Genomic DNA, 20,936 nt, shown 5'->3' with positions numbered 1-20,936 from the left:
CTTAACATTTATATTACAGTAGTGCAGAGAGACCTTCATCAGGATTAGGCTAGGCACTATACAGACACTTATGAGGAGACCAGCCTTATCATAGAGAAAAACTTATAATTTAAATAGTTTTCATAAAGAGTGTGTGTGTGTGCGCACGCATGCACACATATAAACATTTTCACCTGGACCAGGTTATACTCAAAGCAGTGGTGGGTTATGAAATTAAGCATGACATGTAGACTGACCCTATGTGAATTTCAAGACAGATATCCCAGATACATGGATGTAAGAACATTTGGACAGATAAAGGAGAAACAGAAAACAAAAAAGCCAAGAATCTCTACAAGTCCTTAAGAACAAGTTCCATCTCACATACAGAAATTAGGAGAGACTGAGTTTGGCACATGTGTATATGGTGTAAGCCATCAAGGACTATATATTAACCACCCTGTCATAAAAATAAAGGGAAGGGTAACAACCTGTCTGTATACAGTGCTATAAAATCCCTCCTACCCAGAGGCAAAACCCTTTCACCTGTAAAGGGTTAAGAAGCTAAGGTAACCTCGCTAGCACCTGACCCAAAATGACCAATGAGGGGACAAGATACTTTCAAATCTGGAGGGGGGGAACAAAGGGTTCTGTGTGTGTGTGTGTGTGTGTGTGTGTGTGTGTGTGTGTGTGTGTGTGTGTGCGTGTGCGCGCGCACGAGAGAGAGAGAGAGATGCTTTTGCATCAGGGTTGGAAGGGACCTCAGGAGATCATCTAGTCCAACCCCCTGCTCAAAGCAGGACCAATCCCCAACTAAATCATCCCAGCCAGGGCTCTGTCAAGCCTGACCTTAAAAACTTCTAATGAAGGAGATTCCATCACCTCCCAAGGTAACGCATTCAAGTGCTTCACCACCCTCCTAGTGAAAAAGTTTTTCCTAATATCCAATCTAAACCTCCCCCACTGCAATTTGAGACCCTAATTCCTCATTCTGTCATCTGCTACCACTGAGAACAGTCTAGATCCATCCTCTTTCAGGTAGTTGAAAGCAGCTATCAAATCCCCCCTCATTCTTCTCTTCTGCAGACTAAACAATCCCAGTTGCCTCAGCCTCTGCTCATAAGTCATGTGTTCCAGTCCCGTAATCATTTTTGTTGCCCTCTACTGGACGTTTTCCAATTTTGCCACATCCTTCTTGTGGTGTGGAGCCCAAAACTGGACACAGTACTCCAGATGAGGCCTCACCAATGTCAAATAGAGGAGAACGATCACATCCCTCGATCTGCTGGCAATGCCCTTACTTATACATCCCAAAATGCCATTGGCCTTCTTGGAAACAAGGGCACACTGTTGACTCATATCCAGCTTCTTGTCCACTGTAACCCCTAGGTTCTTTTCTGCAGAACTGCTGCCTAGCCATTCGGTCCCTAGTCTGTAGCTGTGCATGGGATTCTTCCATCCTAAGTGCAGGACTCTGCACTTGTCCTTGTTGAACCTCATCAGATTTCTTTTGGCCCAATCCTCTAATTTGTCTAGGGCACTCTGTATCCTATCCCTACCCTCCAGCACATCTACCTCTCCTCCCAGTTTAGTGTCATCTGCAAACTTGCTGAGGGTGCAATCCACGCCATCCTCCAGACCATTAATGAAGATATTGAACAAAACCGGCCCAAGGACCGACCCTTGGGGCACTCCACTTGATACCAGTTGCCAACTAGACATAGAGCCATTGATTACTGCCTGTTGAGCCCGACAATCTAGCCAGCTTTCTATCCACCTTATCATCCATTCATCCAGCCCATACTTCTTTAACTCGCTGGCAAGAATATTGTGGGAGACCGTGTCAAAAGCTTTGCTAAAGTCAAGGAACAACATATCCACTGCTTTCCCCTCATCCACAGAGCCAGTTATTTTGTCATAGAAGGCAATTAGATTAGTCAGGCATGACTTGCCCTTGGTGAATCCATACTGACTGTTCCTGATCACTTTCCTCTCCTCTAAGTGTTTCAGAATTGATTCCTTGAGGACCTGCTCCATGATTTTTCCAGGGACTGAGGTGAGGCTGACTGACCTGTAGTTTCCAGGATCCTCCTTCTTCCCTTTTTTAAAGATGGGCACTACATTAGCCTTTTTCCAGTCGTCCAGGACCTCCCCTGATTGCCATGAGTTTTCAAAGGTAATGGCCAATGGCTCTGCAATCACATCCACCAACTTCTTTAGCACTCTCGGATGCAGCGCATCCAGCCCCATGGAGTTGTACTAGCCCAGATTTTCTAAATAGTCCCGAACCACTTTTTTCTTTAACAGAGGGCTGGTCACCTCCTCCCCATGTTGTGCTGCCCAGTGCAGCAGTCTGGGAGCCGACCTTGTTCATGAAGACAGAGGCAAAAAAAGCATTGAGTACATTAGCTTTTTCCACATCCTCTGTCCTCTGTTTTGCCTCCCTCATTCAATAAGGGGCCCACCACTTTCCTTGACTTTCTTCTTGTTGCTAACATACCTGAAGAAACTCTTAACATCTCTTGCTAGCTGCAACTCCAGATGTGATTTGGCCTTCCTGATTTCACTCCTGCATGCCCAAGCAATATTTTTATACTCTTCCCTGGTCATTTGTCCAATCTTCCACTTCTTATAAGCTTCTCTTTTGTGTTTAAGATCAGCAAGGATTTCACTGTTAAGCCAAGCTGGTCGCCTGCCATATTTACTATTCTTTCTACACATCGGGATGGTTTGTCCCTGTAACCTCAATAAGGATTCTTTAAAATACAGCCAGCTCTCCTGGACTCCTTTCCCCTTTATGTTATTCTCCCAGGTGATCCTGCCCATCAGTTCCCTGAGGGAGTTAAAGTCTGCTTTTCTGAAGTCCAGGGTCTGTATTCTGCTGCTCTCCTTTCTTCCCTGTGTCAGGATCCTGAACTCGACCAGAAATGCAGGCTTACAACTCCTGTTAAGTTAGTAAGTAATCTCGCTAGAAATGTGTTAGATTTCCTTTTGTTTAATGGCTGGTAAAATAAGCCTTGCTGGATGGAATGTATATTCCTGTTTTTGTAACTTAAGGTTTTGCTTAGAGGGATTCTCTATGTTTTGAATCTGATTACCCTGTAAGGTATTTACCATCCTGATTTTACAGAGGTGATTCTTTTACTTTTTCTTTAATTAAAATTCTTCTTTTAAGAACCTGATTGATTTTTTCATTGTTCTTAAGATCCAAGGATTTGGGTCTGTATTCACCTGTACAAATTGGTGAGGATTCTTATCAAGCCTTCCCCAGGAAAGGGGGTGTAGGGCTTGGGGGGATATTTTGGGGGAAGACATCTCCAAGTGGGCTTTTTCCATGTTCTTTTTTTAAAATGCTTGCTCGTGGCAGCATACGGTTCAAGGACAAGGCAAACTTTGTACCTTGAGGAAGTTTTTAACCTAAGCTGGTAAGAATAAGCTTAGGGAGTCCTTCATGCAGGTCCCCACATCTGTACCCTAGAGTTCAGAGTGGGGAAGGAACCTTGACACATCTACTATTAGGTTTACTGAAATACTTGTGGTATTTCCCACTGAAATTATCAGGGATGCTAGAAATTACAAGACAAAAGTAAATAGTAAGGTTTAATAACTAGCTGTGTTTCAATGGTACCAACTGTAACTTCTATTAATGGGCATCATCCTTGTGTATCAAAGGAAGAAGAGACTTAACTCTGTTTAGACACAAGATACCTCATTATAGACAACATATTGCACAATATTCCTCCTGACCATCTAGTTTACAGACCACTTACTTGCATACAATACTATCGTTATAAAAAATGCATAAAACAAAGTACTAGGCCAGGGGATGAGCCTGTTAGTAATGATTATTCTGAAGTCCAATGGAAAGGTCTCATTTTTATGGTTTGTTGATATTGTATATAAAGTTATAAATCCCCAGGGACCAGAGGTCTTCTGCAAAAATGTCAATGAACAATGCCATTGGTAGTAATTCACTCACAGTAATGTATACTATGAGGTCAAGCATATCAAAGCTACAGGGAATGCAATGGCTCCTGACTCTTAATAGGAATGCTAGTTTAAGATTTATCTTCCTTATAGAAAGATTAAGGGGGTAAAATACAGTTCTCTATTTTGATAAACCGCTTGCTGTTCCCTCATCAGTGGTCACAACAGCATGACTGGAATTACATTAAATTAAAGATCAGATTTTTAAAATTTCCTCTGAGTGTTCCTGCAGTTAGCCCGACGTCCTGGACAACACAGGCCAGAGAACTTCACCAAAAATTTTTGGATCAAGCCCTAGATTTATATTTGAGCTCATAGATGCAGACTTTAAGGCCAGAAGGACCACTGTGATCATCTAGTCTGACCTCCTGCACATCGCAGGCCACTATGCCTCATTTAGAAAGATCCAGTTTTGACTTAAAGATTGCAAGGGATGAAGAATCTGATGTTCACTACCACAGAAGGAAGAACATTTCAAAGTCATTACTTACGCTTTATCTACACTAGAAACTGAAGAGCACCCAGTTGTTATGCTCTAATTGCCTCACAAGGTCACTGCTGGCATGAACTAAAAAGGTACCTAGTTTGGATTAATGTAATCCTGTTGATAAAAGACAAACTAAGTATCTTTTAGTTCATGCCAGCAGCATCCACATTGGGCAGTCAAAGTGCAGTACACTAATGCCTTATGCAACTCCTGTAGTCCAAACTGAGGGGATGTGTAGACAGAGGACTGGTCTACAATACTACTATGAAGGAGGGAAATCTTATCCCTATTTTACAGGAGGGGGAAGCAAAGTATGTAGAGATTAAATGACTTACCCAAAATTACACAGGAAGTCTGTGGAAGACCTGGGTTCTGTTCCCAGGTCTGCCAAGTCCCAAGCACATGTGTTACTGGGAAGAAAGGAAAAATCCCTTAACCACAAGAACATCCAATGATGAAACCCACTTTTTTTGTTCTACATTGCAGCACTGTTCTTTGCCCTTCTGTATTTGCAACTACTGTACTTTATTCTCTTTCCTGCCTTTATATGGTTATGCCTCAAAAGGTACCTAGAAACCATAATCAGGTTTATGTTTATATGTGCCCAACCACTTTGAATTCTCTCTGCTGTACAAGTAGTGGGCTATATACATTTAAAGAGCAAACAGATAGGCATGTTCAACTGTAACTTCCTCATTCAGCCTTAATCAAATTCTACATCTTTTTTGCCTTTCTTTGCATTGTTTTATATCCTCCTCAAACTACAGGTACCAGAAATTCATGCAATATTCCAAATGCAGACAAGTCAAGACTCCTAAAATGAGCTTTTAAATCCCATGCCTTTCAGCCAAGCATAATGATGCAGTGCCATTACAAATGCCAACATTTACATTTATTGACTATCATTCCTTGCCGAGTCCCAGATAGCCAAGTCCACTTTGTATCAGTGTATTTTATCTCACTGCAGTGCAGGACTTAGCATTTGCTGAACTGGAGGGCAATTTCTCCAGAACATAATTTCCCTTCAGAACAACAGACATTTCTCTAAAATTTTAAAACTTAAAGAAAATGGACAGCATGCATTAGCAGGCAACAACATAAACAGCAGTCTCTTACAACATGGCTATTGAAAACAATTTATTTACCAGAACACTTTACCACCAGCCCTTAAAAAGCCCCTCCCCCCAAGTGCAGGGAGGGGCTCAGAGGACCTTCTATCTCCCAAAACAAACCAGAACATTTTCACAGTCCCTAAAGAAGAATAGGTTCCATCTCAAACAGAAATAAGAGTCTTCAGAGTGTGTGAGCATATACCAAGGGAGCCATTAAAACATGGAAATTTACCACAAGCTATGCAATCAGGAAGCACTGCAGATATTGTGGTAAACCAAATTTAAATAATGAGGATTCCTAAAATCCTATTGTAAAAGTGAACAACCATCCAACAATCTTAAAATGGCACCCATTATAAACTCCAATTTACACTAAAATGGAAGGTGGGGAGGACCCGTTGCATAGTCTTTCTGCCCATAAAGTGGACTTGCTTGTTGTTCCCTCAGAAAAGGGGGAAAAACAGATGCGAACAAGATCACTTTTAGACAAAAATTTTTTATTCTGTTCCAGAGAGATCAAGTGATGAAAGAGAAACAGTCATGTTCACTAGCTCAGCATTGTATATTGAGATACTAATTTCCTCCTGTATTTCACTTCGTCACAACTACTGAGCATTTCCGCGAGGACTGCAAATGCAGACATACCTGGCACAGCCACATAGCAATTTCTGTTATGAGACCTTCAGCTTCTAATTTTAGAAGTGGTTTAAGGCTGGGATTAGAGTTTTTGGTTTGATGGAATCAAGGCCAGTGTTTGCATTGGACAGCCTTGAAATACTGAACTGTTTTCAGAAGATTTGGACATCAATAGTCTCAGAAGATCTTGTGTTACGAGATTTCAGCCTTACTGGTACTGAAAGCAAGTGCCCCTTTCTAGGCTTATATCTGAACTAGGGCCAAAACCATAGAGACAGATTCAGATCTAGGGATTCTAAATCGATGCCCACTGCAAGTGAGAGGGGCTCAGCTTTGAAGTTTTTTTTTTTCATTAGTAGAGAATGATACAGAACCCAATATACTATCAAAGGAGAATTTCTCTTATTCTCTTGTGGCTTTCTCCACCAAGCAATGGTATCTTTTTCAGTGATAACTGTTTAAAAAAAATAAAATAAAAAAATAAAAACTCCTCCCCCCACACAGCTTGGTGAGCTGGCCAAGGGCCTGACCTTCCAATAGTGAAGTCAATTGGAATTTTGCCATGCTCTTCAAAAGAAGCAGGATTGGACCCTTCACTCAGTAAATAATAGGATGTACTGATGATACATATCCCAGTTTCCTCCTATGTTGTTTCATATATACACAATTACATGAACAGGGACATTAAGGACTGTGGATGATACATTTGTGATAGGTGCAAGCTTTTGTTTGCTAAGTTACTTTAAATAATTAAAACTGATTAAAACTAATTCCAATGACAAAAACCTCCTCAAGATAACAAGTTTGCTGCCATTTGTTTCTCAGTACTGCTCTTCATACTGAAGCCTCAAAGTTTCCTATTAGGCTCTGATGATGGAGCACAAGTCTGAAATTGAGCCAAATTGTATGCTTCTAAGATGCCAAAATTCAGAGATTTCAGGCATAGGAGACAAAGCTGCAAAGCAACGTTCACATGAACATTGTCATAGTTATGATTTTATTCTGTATTAGACACACTCTTGGGTGGCCAACTTTCCATTTTTTCAAACCCAAATACTACAGGCCACCCTGTCACTTACTCTCCCCCCCCACAGGACTCACTTGCTGCCCACAGAGCTGGGGTGGGAGGAGCTGATATGGAGCCTGCCTGCCCAATCGGGGCACAGAGGGGTCGAGGGAGTGTCTATCCCTGGAGCAAGGGGATGGAGAGAACCAGGGCAATGGGAGGGTGAGAAGGCAGGATGGGTAGCAAGCCCAGCTGCCGGCCAACCTCCTCAGGTGCTGTGCACTGTCAGGATCCCTCCTCCTCCAGAAATAGCTGCTCTTCCAGCCTTCCTGGTGGCAGAGGCAGATCGCAGTTACTGTGGTAACTGGACTTTTGGTGTCCAGACAGCAGTGCTGACCAGAGACTGCACAAGTCCCCTTTCGACTGGACTTTCCGATCAGAAACTGGCCACCTGGCAACCCCACTAAAGAATGAGATATCTAAACTGTCAGAATGCCTATGGGAAATAGCAAGTTACCCCCAATTTATTTGAATAGCAAGATGCACAAGATACGCGAGTCAACAATTCAGTGGTGAAAGAAACCATTTTAAAACAATTTCTCATAAGCATTTTGTACCACTGAAATCAGAAAAAGATACAGAAATATTTTGGCTAAATTGAGTTGGGCCCAGGTGGTTGCTCTCAAAAGTCAGCATCACCATCTGATGTGTAAAACATTCCTAATTATCATGAAGTACACCCAGTTCTAATTGCTGTATTTGAAATAAAATAATGAGCCATGGCAAGTCTAAAACTCATGTTGGTGCATCTACATTAAACTGCTTTTGGATGGCATTTCCGTAGTGTCAATATGCTGCTAGCTATCAGGAAGACAGAGATGATGAGGCTGCCAAGCCCACTGCCCTTTCCCTCCCACAGACTCTGGATACTGTTAAAAGGCCAAGAACTGCTACAGAGCTAACAGGAACTGAAGAATTTCAGGTAAGACGTTTGGAGAGACAGAAAGGTGTGGTGGGGGGGAAGAGGAGGGAAGAGAGGACTCAGTAACAGTAAGCAGCATCTGTAACCCTGAGAATATTATTGAGGAAAACTTATTAGCATTGTCCCTAGAAAGATCTTTGTATTCCCCCAAAACAATTGCATGAGATCATTCCAGAAGTTTTAGCTGCTGCTGATCTGCTAGCTAATTCACAAACGGGGTCAGATCCTCATCTTGTTTGAGTCAGCATACTCTACTGACTTCAGCAGAGTTATGCCAGTTTATACTAACTGAAGATCTACAAACAAACTGTAGCACCATTTACATAAGAAACACAGACTCTGCATGTTCTGCAGTTTATTACACTAAATGCAAGGTTTTTCAGCTGTAGGGTACATGGGCTGTCTTTAAACACTGCATCTGAAAAACGTGTTCTCTCCTCAGACACGTACATTTCTACCAGGAAAAGAGTTGTGGGTGTCCCTTGGCAATTGGGCATATAACACTTGAATGCCCAGTTACCCAGTTTGCATATGCAAAGGACTTTTGCAGCTATATGCAAGAAGCTTTAGGACACAATGTACATTTTGCAGATACACTCTTTACACCCGCATTATGATAATCTGGCCTTACCTGCCACAAGGCATTCTCTTCAGTTTTGTTCATACTGAGGTATGTGGGTGGGGAGAGAAAGTTCACAGCATAGTTACATTCGACAGTGGCAGCATCAGCACACTTGATGGTGGCTTGCTTCCCCTCTCACTGCACACGCACTGTATTTTATGCTCTACTTTCCATGATTAGGATATAAAGCAGAGAACTGGTAAAAATAGCTTCATTTGTTGCACTTGAACTATCAGGAAGAATAAAAGTCATCTAAGATTTTCATCAGGTCACTCATCACTGTGCCATCTGTGTGCTTTCCTGGTTCAGAGCCCCTGCTCAATCATCTCCTCAATACCCTAGTTTCATACCCCATTGGAGTCATTAGGAGCCCTTCCAATGACTTCAAAGAGCTTTGGATCAGGCCCCTAGAAACAAAGGTTTCATTTAAATAATGTATCATTATGTTTCAGACACTACAGATTGCTGCATTTATTGGTGATCAGGTGTAAGCATTGTGGAAAGCCATTTCTGGAATCAGATACAATACTACAAGCAGCATTGTTATAGATAGTGGGTACAACCCATTTCTTTCCTCCACACGGCCTTGTTGAATCAAAGGGGTCTATAAAGGATCAGGAGAGGTCATATGGGAATTTCAGTGCAGATCTCTGGTTTCCTGAATTGGACTTCAGTTTCTCTAGTTTGGGGTTTGTTTGTTTTTAAAAACCTTCATCATCATCCGATGACATTTCCTCAACACTTTTAATCACTATGAGGGTCTCTCTTCACTTGAATTAAGATTCTGCTGGTTACAAAGTGTTACCAATTTATAAATAAAGTTGCTCACTAATCTGGTTTTCCATGCCTTCACATGTGCATTGTTTCATTCATGCCCCACCACAAATTTCACAGGCAAATGGGGAAAAAAGTCTTCCTGAATTTTCATTGTAACTCAAGTTTTCCATCATATTTTTAACTGAACTGTTGGTAAAGCCTCCTCTGAAAAGTTAATGTCATCACAGTTTGGTTGTGTTTGATTAAAATGGAACCTTTGATGTGTCCATTACAGAATTAAAACATTACTAGCATTCAGGGAATTAAGGTAGAACATGGATCATTGCCATTTGGCAACGTTATGTAGTCTTATAGGGCTGCATTTTCAGCCACTGCCTCTGAATTTTGAACACTCATCTTGAAGAACCTTTGATTTAAGGTGTCCAAGAATGGTATTTGCTCCTAGAAATAAACTTGTGATTTTGTGCATGTAAACTGGGTAGACCTCTAACTGCTCATTTTGCACAGAGCTCTTTGCACAAAAGTACCGAGTACCAAGTCCAAAATTAGTTCTTGGTTAGAGGCTGCTTTGAAAATTTGGTCCACAATGTCAATAAATAAACTTTTATAAATATAGTTCTGAGTCAGCCCCAGCAGTAGAAAAATAAATAGATTGCATGTTCCTTTCCTACAAAAAGTGATTCCAAAAATATATAACTGTCACTTTTCATCTTTAGAATAAATGTTAGCTATTTGAAAAAAAAAAGACCCACAATGAGCAATTATGTTTTCATCCTTCATGTCATTTTACATCATTCCACTATCTCAGCTATGCTAGGAAGCTTAAAGGCAATATTTTAGGTGTGACTTGTCTACAGTGTATTTGCTATTTTGATAATTAAATTACATACATTTTTTAAATAATCAAATTCTGAAACAGACATCCATTAAAAAGAACCCATGACTCACTGCATCTGTGATGCTACTGATACTGGGTGGGAAAATTATATTTGTTAGAGATATTGAGGATTATAAAAATTAAAGTGTTATAGTATAAAGACTTGATAGATCAGCAAATAATTGTAGAGAAAAAAAATATTTTTAAACCAAATACTCACGAGTCAGAGAGACAATTTGACCTATTTATAAGCCATTTCTTTTCCAAATTCAAAATTTCAGAGACAGTAAATCCAAGCTAAAAAAGGAGCAAATATCTGTTCTATATGCATTGATATGATTAGCAAAATACTAGTTCTCATTAGGAAAGGTCACAAGATTATTAATTTAACCTCATAAACATGGATTCTAGTACTTCAGTGAGCAAGGGGTTATGGACTCATGATTCATGCTAATAGCTATTAGCATGGTTTAGGATCACAGTTTCAGTATCAAAAGCAGATTTGAAAACTATTTTCCTTCTCTGAATACAGAATTTATGGCAAATATACAAAGATTAGGTCTCCAGGCAAGTATTTTTTAAAGGCTGCATATTCCTATTACAACCAATTACTTTTACCATAGAAAGTCATAACAAAGCAGAAAAACTAGGTAGGTCAAGATCTTCAAGATTCTTGGTTCCAGCTCCAACTCTGGTTTGACACAACTAAGAGCTGTTGACAGGCTGCTCTAAATTATGCCACTGATGTGGTGTCCATATGTTAGTGGAGCACAGACATAACATAGCAGAGCTCCTCCATGTTGCCTCTGCAGCCTCAACTTAACTTATCCCTCCCCAACACACCTGAGGCATAGACCTGAAGCTAGTATAACTGTATATCAGGAAATCCTCCTAGCACATGGTAATACTCTACTACAAATTTGCAGTCAAATTGTGGCTCCTTTACACCACCTGACAGGTCTTTAGAGAACCTGGCCCATAAAATCTATTTCAGCGGTAAGGAATAGATACATGCTAGCACACAGTACCTAGTTCTGAGTCAGCCCCAGCAGTAGAAAAATTAATTGATTTTTTTAATTGTGTGTGATTGATTGCAAAGTACCAGGCTAGTAGGTAGAGTTTAAATTTCAAAGCCTTTTCTTGAGATGAAACACCACACAGATGGAGTCTGGCCTCAGGAAAACAAGCAGCACAGAACAAGTAGATTTGTTGCTATTGTAAAAAGTTAGGCTTAAAGCTTTACGGTCTCCCTTTCTGTGCCACAGGGTGGCAGGTTTGCAGCAGTGTTGCTCTCAGCTGCCAGCAGGTGTTGCTGCATGTGTCAGTCTAAAGGCTCTATTCACTAAACTTTCCCACTCCAGTCACCTCTCATACTCATTATGACAGGAAAAACAGAAGAAAACAGAAAGACTGTTATACCGCTTAGTCTAAAAGTCTTCACAGCCTGACCCCAGCTATGTTCCTAAGGCTCCTCAGACTAGAAGGAAGGAAAAGTTTGTCCAGGCAGAGATATTTTTGGTTCCAATAATCTGGTCTTTGTAAGTAAGTATTACAAGAGAAAATTTTAGAGACTTTTTTTTAAAAAAACATGTAGTAGGTGTAAAGACACAGGTAGTAGCAGCAGACAGTCATTTGACTAACAAGCAAGTTTTACACAAGCTTCCAGGTTCTCATAAAGACTTCCCTTATAGGTGAGAGTAATCAGAAGTTTATACATAAGTGCTTCAAATATCAGTGCACTGGAGGATTTAGTAGATATTGGTTTTCCCAATTTACAGTTCCTCCTGGAGTTAGTCTCCAGTTGCACCAATTTCCTCTCCATTAGAAGAAAATCTTTTATGAGATCCCAAAAGCTTGTATGCAATATTTATCCAGTTCATCTAACTAAGGGTATTACTATGTACCTATAGTTATTGGATTTGTCCCCGATGGCACTACACATCATATAACAGATGTGAAATGCAGCCCTGTTGAGAAAAGCACCAGTAATCAACTACTGCTTTGCTTTATTACAAAGCAAGTTTTCTTTTGAGACAACCTAAGCTACCATTAAATATTAATTTGATATTAATGTAGAATAATTAAATCTATTGCAATTTCAGAGGCCAGTATAGGATTTTGGTCATTCTGACTTGTACACTAAACTAAAATACAACTGTGAAAGTTATATTACAGGAAAGTAAACAATACCAGGTTTGCTTTTTAAAATCAATACTAGAGATTGGCCTAAACTGTAGAATCCAGAGACAGGTTTCTAACATTCATTCTAAAGTGTAATGGTGTTTAAGGTTTGATTCATTATAGACACGAGTAGCCATAACACTGTCTGCATTTCCTTCCCCTGCCCCCACTCCACAGTTTTGGGGTGTTGATACCTTCAGTTTTGGGTTGAGTCTATCTCTACTAAAATATACAAACCTTGCAGCTTTCTTTTTGATTGGGGATTGGGGAGAGGGAGAAATTATAAGGTTACAATCTCCTTTCACAACCACATAGATGCAACTTCAAGGCACCATTAAAAAGTCAAGATGGTCATGTGGGTAAGATGTGGACTGGGAGATCTGGATTCTGTTCCTGCTGTGTCATGGACACCCATGAGACCTTAAACAATAGTCACAATCTCTGACCATCAGGTCACCATCTATAACATGGAAATCATAATACATCCCTGACTCACAGGGGTTCAGTAATGCTTGGACATGATCTGAGATTACTGTCATGTAAGCAATAGAAAAACATCTAAAATAAACAGAAGATAGCATTGTTAAGGAGGAGAGTGGGGGGAAAGAAGAAGTTGGTGCATTGTCTATTTTATAATCTAGGTATAATGAATACAGCTTTTTTTTATTCTTAACTATGTGATTTTTTTAAAGCAACACGTATTTGCTGGATGAGTGCCTTAAACAAGCAGTCTCATTCAGAAGGACCACGCATGTGTCAAGTCCATGTGTTTGCAGGTTCAGGGCCTAAGTGAAATCCTATCTCCAAACTAACATCCTTTCCTAAATAGTCAATTACATGAAGTCTGTGTAGACACACCTTCATACACAATGCTTATTATAGTATCCAATTGTCTACTGTATGCAGTCTCCCCCAAATAAATGCTTTCTATATACTTGGAAAAAATTCAAAGACATATAAAATTGTTTTCAAAGTCCAGCCCAATCAGATCCTATAGTGTCAGTCTCACAAGGGGAAGGGGAAGGTCACTGCAAATTTTGTAAAAGTTTCTACTTGAAAAATGGAGGAAGGTTTCAGGAGAGAGCCAAAGTGGGTGAATAGATGACAGGGCATCAGAGTGTATGACATGGAGAAGGAATGCTGCTTGAACAGGAAGATGGCAGAACTGGGGAGTGAGACTATGAATTTTTTGTAGTAAAGGAAAACTGTGTGACCGGGGACTTCGCACACAGAAGCTTGCCAATGGGGTTGGAGGACATGGATGATGAGGGGGTTGAGTGAGAGCCTGGAGTGGAGAGAATGAGGAAAGGCATGAGTGGCTGATCATAGACAATGTAGGATTGTAAATCATGAAAGAGTAAATAATTAAATAATTAAATAATTAAATAATTATTAAATTAATAATAAATAAAATAAAATAAATAAATTAATAATTAATTAATAATTAAATAATTTGAGGGCTCTTATTTAGTGTATTGTTTTCCCAGTGGATATTTAAAACTTTGTGCATTGATCCCATGAGTGCAAGTGGACAAATGGACCCACACAGAGCTCCTGACTCAGCAGGACTCCTCATGGATAAGCAATCCACACAGACCCTTGAAGTTGCAGGATAAAGTCCCCCGTTATTTTGTTACCATTTTCATTGCAGTTTATTGGTATTCTCTCATTTGACTTATTTTTTTAAGACAAGCAGGATCTCTGTTTTGGATTTACAAATGGAATAATAGTAAAGTGTTGAACACATAAAAGGCTTCTCCTGTAACTGCTCTTTCCTTCAGGATTTATTTATATACAAAAGGGCTGGATTCAGCCAAGAAATGCACCCTGTGAAATCCTATTGGCTTCAGAACACAAAAGTCACAGCAGTAATTTGCCAAGTCCTTTCCACATCTTGAAATACCATTTTGAAATGATTGTTTCCTGTGATACCACAAGTACTTTAGAGTCTCTAACTGGTTTCTTTCTGGTAAAAAAATTAAGAGAATGTGGGAACACAGGAAAAGCTAAGACATGTACAATATTCTCACAATCAGTGAAAAAAATTTCCCAAGAGAGTTAGTTCTTTTCTGATCTCATTTTTCTTTTTTTGGCTCAAAGGAAAAAGTATTTTTTCAGGCCCGATAGAGTTCATAGAAAGATTTTTGGCTTCCACCAAATTTGAGTTCTCCTCTCACCTAGAAAGGTACAAATATGCTCAGCCAAATCCACAGTGCTCACCGCTGCTTGAAACAAAATCTATGTAGCTCTTTCACCACCATTTGCAGTCATTTTCAAAATTTGGTACACTGACCACACCACCAGCCCTCTCAACCACCTATGCGCATCATCTTTCACTATTATGCAAAAAGAAAAGGAGTACCCGTCGCACCTTAGAGACTAACAAATTTATTAGAGCATAAGCTTTCGTGAGCTACAGCTCACTTCATCGGATGCATTTTTATTATGCAGTAATATATAGCATCACTTCTGTGGGGCCTTTTTCTGAATGTGGAATCAGAGACATTCCTTTAACTGCAGAATGTGAATATTGACTTTATTTGGTCACCCAAAGACTTCCTAGAATTGGAAATACAGGGGGTATTTTTGTAGATCTGAATGGTGCAAACACCTTTGTTCTTATGAAAAATCCATTTAAAGTGAAAATTCAATGATGCCAGTTTTAACATGGTAGGGGGACATGTAACTGAGCTCTCCTATTAAGATTTTCAAGGTATGTTGAGGTAATTGACTGGTTTCTCAGGGCAGCAATGGGAGAATAATTTGACAAGAGGGGATTAATCACTTCCTAAAAAAAACCCCATACAATAAATTCAGGCCACACTGTCTGCCTCCAGCCCTAGCACAGATAAATTCAGCTGCCCATTGCCACCCTTCATACACCCCTCTGCAGGGCTCTATTGTTGTTGCCATAAGAAGGTCCTAGCTGCTGCTGGAGCACCTCTAGGCTGGTAATCCTCTTCCCTACGCCCTCTAGGGAAAAAGGAAAGGGTGTGGAGCTGCCCATTGTTGTCCTGCAGCAGAGAAGAGAGGTCAGAGAGATCAGATTGGGCTGATCCATTTTTCTCAATTTTTTTTTGGGCGGGGTGGGGAACCCTCGAGACTGTGAAGAGCCCAGCAGCTCAGGGCCAGCTCCTGTGTTTGCATGGTCCTGGGAGATAAACAACATTTAGTTCAATGGGTTATTTTAAACTAGGATTCAATTTAGGATGGGAACTGGGTGCCTAAAGTCCCAGTCTTAATTCATCAATGACTGCATTTGCACTGGTGTAACGCTCGATTCTCACAATACTCTCCTTTCATAAACGTTGTGCCATCACATCAATCCAGAGCACCAACTATTTGCTTTCCTTCCACCAGAGGCATTACTGAGGTATTTGAAACTTGGCAACAGATTAGGTCTCGTACAATACTTGATGGGCCTGTGTTATGCCAGCTGAGCTGTTCGCATTTAGTTAAAGACAAAATATACTGTCTCTGAATTTATTCCAGAGCTGTTGCCCTCACTCAAGAGTGGAAACTGAAATAAGGTTAGTAGGCATTCTTTCCCTGCTACTTGTGGGAAATGATGGATTCTGATGCATGAAATCCAACACAGTGTTCCTTGAAAATATTTTTCTTAATATGTAAAAAAACCCAAAATGTATGACCTGTAAGAAAATTGAGCAAATAAACCTGTTTGGTAGGTCCATTTGCCTGACCAACTGGATACTGAAATCTGGAGCACAACTATCACCTGTGATAGGTTTCCTTATCTGAGGAAAGACTGAAAATATTATGGTATTGCCAAGGGGGTTGGGGGGAGCGCCCATGTATGTATAATGTCAGTCTATAAGGACTAAAACAGAAGTAGTATTACTTTTCACATTAGCTGAAAGCCAGGTGCACAACAACTGATAGTAGTGACATTTAAAACCCCTTTGGGATGAGGGATTTCAGTGCATCTTTGTTTTGTGCACTTCTTTTGCATGTTACTCATGTAGCATCTCATGAGTTCTCCAAAACTACACAAACTTACATAGAACAAGTTTTTAGCTGCCAAAAAAAATCTCAGTTGTTTTCCTTTGTTCCAAAGATTTAGGGCCAGCTTTTAGTATAAGTGAGAATGTCTACATTGATTTCAATTGAGCTATATCAATTTATACCAGCTGGGAATCTGACCCTTAAACTAGAGATTGCTGTTAGCCAGAGGGTAAACACTCTTGCCATTTGCAGATGCCCCCCCCTCCAACTTAAGCATCCTATTAACTTGAAAGAAAAGAAGCCATGCATCACTTATGTACCTCTGTGAAGGGTGACCATAGAAAAGCATAGCTCAACAGATATAGCATGTTGCTACAAAGTGGCATCCTTTATTACACATCACAGCTCCTAGATATGCCGGGGGGGGGGGGGGGGGGGAAGTAGTGCATGCACACTGCAATAAAGAACTCCTGTAATGTGAGTCAGTAATATTACTCCTACTTGCACAGAATTCAGTCGGAGACACAGCTCATAAACCACTACAGAATATTATGCCAGTATTTGGCATTTCTGTAGAGAATCTCAAAGCTCTTTCTAAACACAAATCCACAACACCCCTGAAACAGGCAAGCCTTCATACATACAGTGAAACTGAAGCACAGAGAAGTTTAAAAAGGAACACTGTACATTCAAAATTTAGTCAGTCCATTTCAAAAGCTGAGTAGTTGCAGTTACTACACCTGCCTCTGCTGTATGAAAGGCCCAATTAAGTGGACTTTATACCAAGGGCTGACAAAGGAAAAAAGCTGCTAAAAACAGGGAACGTGTCTTCAATCAGCCAGTTACAAGTAACAACTAAAGTAACTAACAACTAACACTAGAAAGTAAACAAAATTCAGACAGAAATCTGATGTAAGTTGACAATGTCTGTTGAAAATAATTTTCTCAACAAAAAAAAATCACTAGAGTTTAGGAAATAAAGTCCAGTGTTGGAGACTACCAGACTCAGATAATCACTACACCATGCTTCCTCCTAAAATTAGATTACCATAGTTTGTCTGTGTGCTTAGGAGTTTCCCTGACTGCTAAAACAGTTTAGAAAATGACTCCACCAGGACACAGAATATGTTTTTGGATACCAGACATTTAGAATTATGTAGATTCATAAAATACTAGACAGGATGGGAGGATATAGATTTTTTTTTTTACACTAGAGATGTCAAGCCAGCCCTAATATGGATAAAGCATTAATGTAGTTCAAATACTACTACTAACATTTCAGGACAAACTGATTTATCAGCCAGATTTATTTTTGCAACATTCCTCTAAAAATTTTTATTCAAAAGCTCACAGCTTCCTCATCATTCAAAATGCATGTGAAATATGATAATTAAGAAAGCATCAGATAATTGGAATGCACAAGAGACATTACAACTTGAATTATTTTGTTGAAAGAACGAACTTTCTCTTGGGATCTTTAAGCAAAGATTGAGTCCCATTTCCAAGTCAGACTTCTCAATAAGTTACAGACACAGCCAGGGCTGGCTCTACCATTTTTGCTGCCCCAAGCAGTGAAAAAACCTGTCGCTGCCGAATTGCTTCCGCGGACGGAAGGAGAGAGAGAAGCTGCTGCCAAATTGCCACCCCTTTCTGACTGCCGCCCCACGCACCTGCTTGGAACGCTGGTGCCTGGAGATGGCCCTGGATAAAGCAAGTGTTATTTCATATTACAAAATTGGAACCCTCAAAATTCTTTCACACATTGCTCATTACTTCCATGCTAATACATGAACATAATCAGTTCCCACAGTGTTGCCTTCCTTTCTTCCTGAAACTACTCTTAAACCATGACATTTTTCAAACAGTCAGATTACTTTAAAACAAACAAAAACAAGCAGTCAAACTTGCCTGATTTCACCAGTTTTATCTCAAAATACCCAAGTTGCTCACCAATCCATGTATCATTAAGAATATTTGGCACAGCAAGAGACATTACAGACATGCATTCCAATTCCAAAAATTGTCTTGTTAGTCTTTCTAGATGCATGTAGTATAAATAAGAAGAATGTCACTAACAAACATATGCCTAAAATTACTAGATTTAGCTTCACTGCAAAGTTACCTTTATCAACGTAGTGTTACATTTTCATCAGAAAACACAGTTACTTAAGAAAACAAGTATGTGGCAGAGTTATGACTCCACCTCTATTGCCAGAATACATGTATAAAGCCTGGACTGGAATAAAGGCTAGCTACTGTAACTGCACTTCTAGGATAAGATAACCTATGAAACCATTTAGTTTTACTTCATTCTACTTCTCACTTCTAGAAGGAATACTCTTGATTTGCTACAGCTAGTTAAACTGTCCATCTTTATCTCTTTCCATATCACGAGCTTCTATTCAAGCAGAAACAAGTTCTGAGCAGCTCTCCTTATGCAAAAGCCACCTTTGCTTTTCACTGGGCTTAACACATCTTAACGACTGACAACAGAACTCTGGAGGACCTTCGGTTAATTGTTCCAAACTCAGTTAAAGTCAGTGGGAGCTGTGAACTCTCAGCAACAGGGCCATTCATTCCTCATCTGTTTCTACTATAGAACAAAAGATATGGGTGGCATCTTTACAGGCTATGCTGCCACAAGCAGAGGCCATTTCAGTTTTGCTGTAGGCTTGGACAAGCTGTAGGAAAATGCTAGTGGGCAGCCATAGGTAGAGACTGGAGAGCCACATAGGCTTGATATTCAGTGCTGCTTTCTATTTCTTGCAGATGGCATTTAAGAGAGGCATCACCCGTTTTCCCCGATGTTGATTACATTAATAATCATTTAAAAGATGACTACACAAGCTAATCAGCAGTGCTTGTGTTCCAAGAAATTTAAAATTAAATGGATACTTTAAATGAAAAGTAACACAGTCGGTTCTAACAGAATTCTATCTATCCACAACACACTTTACACAACTTTGTGAAGTTACAAAGACAGCACAAAATGTTTAGGAAGAATACATTTTGATCAGTGATTTATTCCATTTGAATCAGTACATAAAATGAGGAGCACTGGTGGAACAGAGCAGAAAACAGCATGCTCTAGAGTGCTGCTATGGCCATGCTATTTCATAAGAGCAACATTAAAGAATTCAGACTTCTCTCAAATAGGTTTCCTGATACCAAGAAAGCAAATTCTTTGTGGACCCAATTCTCTTTACATTTGAACTGGTTAACTCCATTGGACTTCAGTGAAGACATGAATTTTCACAGCCAAAGGTTTAAATAAAATATAAGAATCTTTACATGGTCATTTTATTAGACATATCTCCACCAGATGCTTCACTGAATCCAGGACACACCTTTACACAGAGAGACTCATTACTGGCAGGTCACTACTTCTCACTATTTGGAGGCTTGTTTTTTTTTTTTTTGTTTTTTGTTTGTTTTTTGTTAAAAGAGTGGGATATACAGTGTGTCCTACCACAAAGTGAGACCTTGTTAGAGGTTTTCCTTTAATATTTCTTATTGCCTTTTGTTTCATATCTTCAGATAAGGAAGAGAGAGCATTGAAGAAGGATCAGAAAAAGGATATTTCTTAAGGCCCCAGTACTGCAAAAACTTTTTTGTTTGCTTAAATGTATACACCATGAATATTCCCATTAGAGTACTTAAGCATATGCTTAAGTGTTTCCAGGCTAAGGGCCTATGCAATATTTCTTCCGGAGCACGAGAAAAAGATAGGATTTTGATCTACTTTTTTTATTTTTAGGGGCCTACCTGCTTATGTTTATTTGGAAATTCATGGACTTTTGCTTATTTATCTTTGTAATCATATAGGAGCCACTTTTTAAGAAGGGGGATATCATTCCGTTTATACATTTCACCACAAGTACAAACAATGAAGCTTGTGGTGAACACGCAACGGTGTCGAAAACCAAATGAATTATATAACACAATTTCTATTTCTTCATGTTACTTCAAGTGCCAGTTGCTAATACCAGACACTAGTGCTATACCCTCCCAGGATACCACCCTGAGTATTACAGCAAGAGGTAGATAATATCCTGCCACACACTGGAAGGGATATCAGGATCTGCCACATCACCTCCTGGCAACGTTATTCCTTGTCTGATGTAGGCCTCTTCCGCTTCAAGGAATTTTGAAAATGAAGACTGATGTACCTATACATTTTTTGCAAGCAAATGCACAGTACTATTTAAAACATGGTTTTCTAGTTCAAGGGAAGCTTGTGTTGTATATTAGACTTAAGGCACCACTCTTTCCCAGTCTCCAAAGCTAGGCTGCTGCATGTGGGTATCTCATGTTACATAAATACTTT

The sequence above is a fragment of the Dermochelys coriacea genome, chromosome 8 (assembly GCF_009764565.3).
Source record: "Dermochelys coriacea isolate rDerCor1 chromosome 8, rDerCor1.pri.v4, whole genome shotgun sequence".
NCBI lineage: Eukaryota > Metazoa > Chordata > Testudines > Dermochelyidae > Dermochelys > Dermochelys coriacea.
This window is presented reverse-complemented; position numbering follows the sequence as displayed.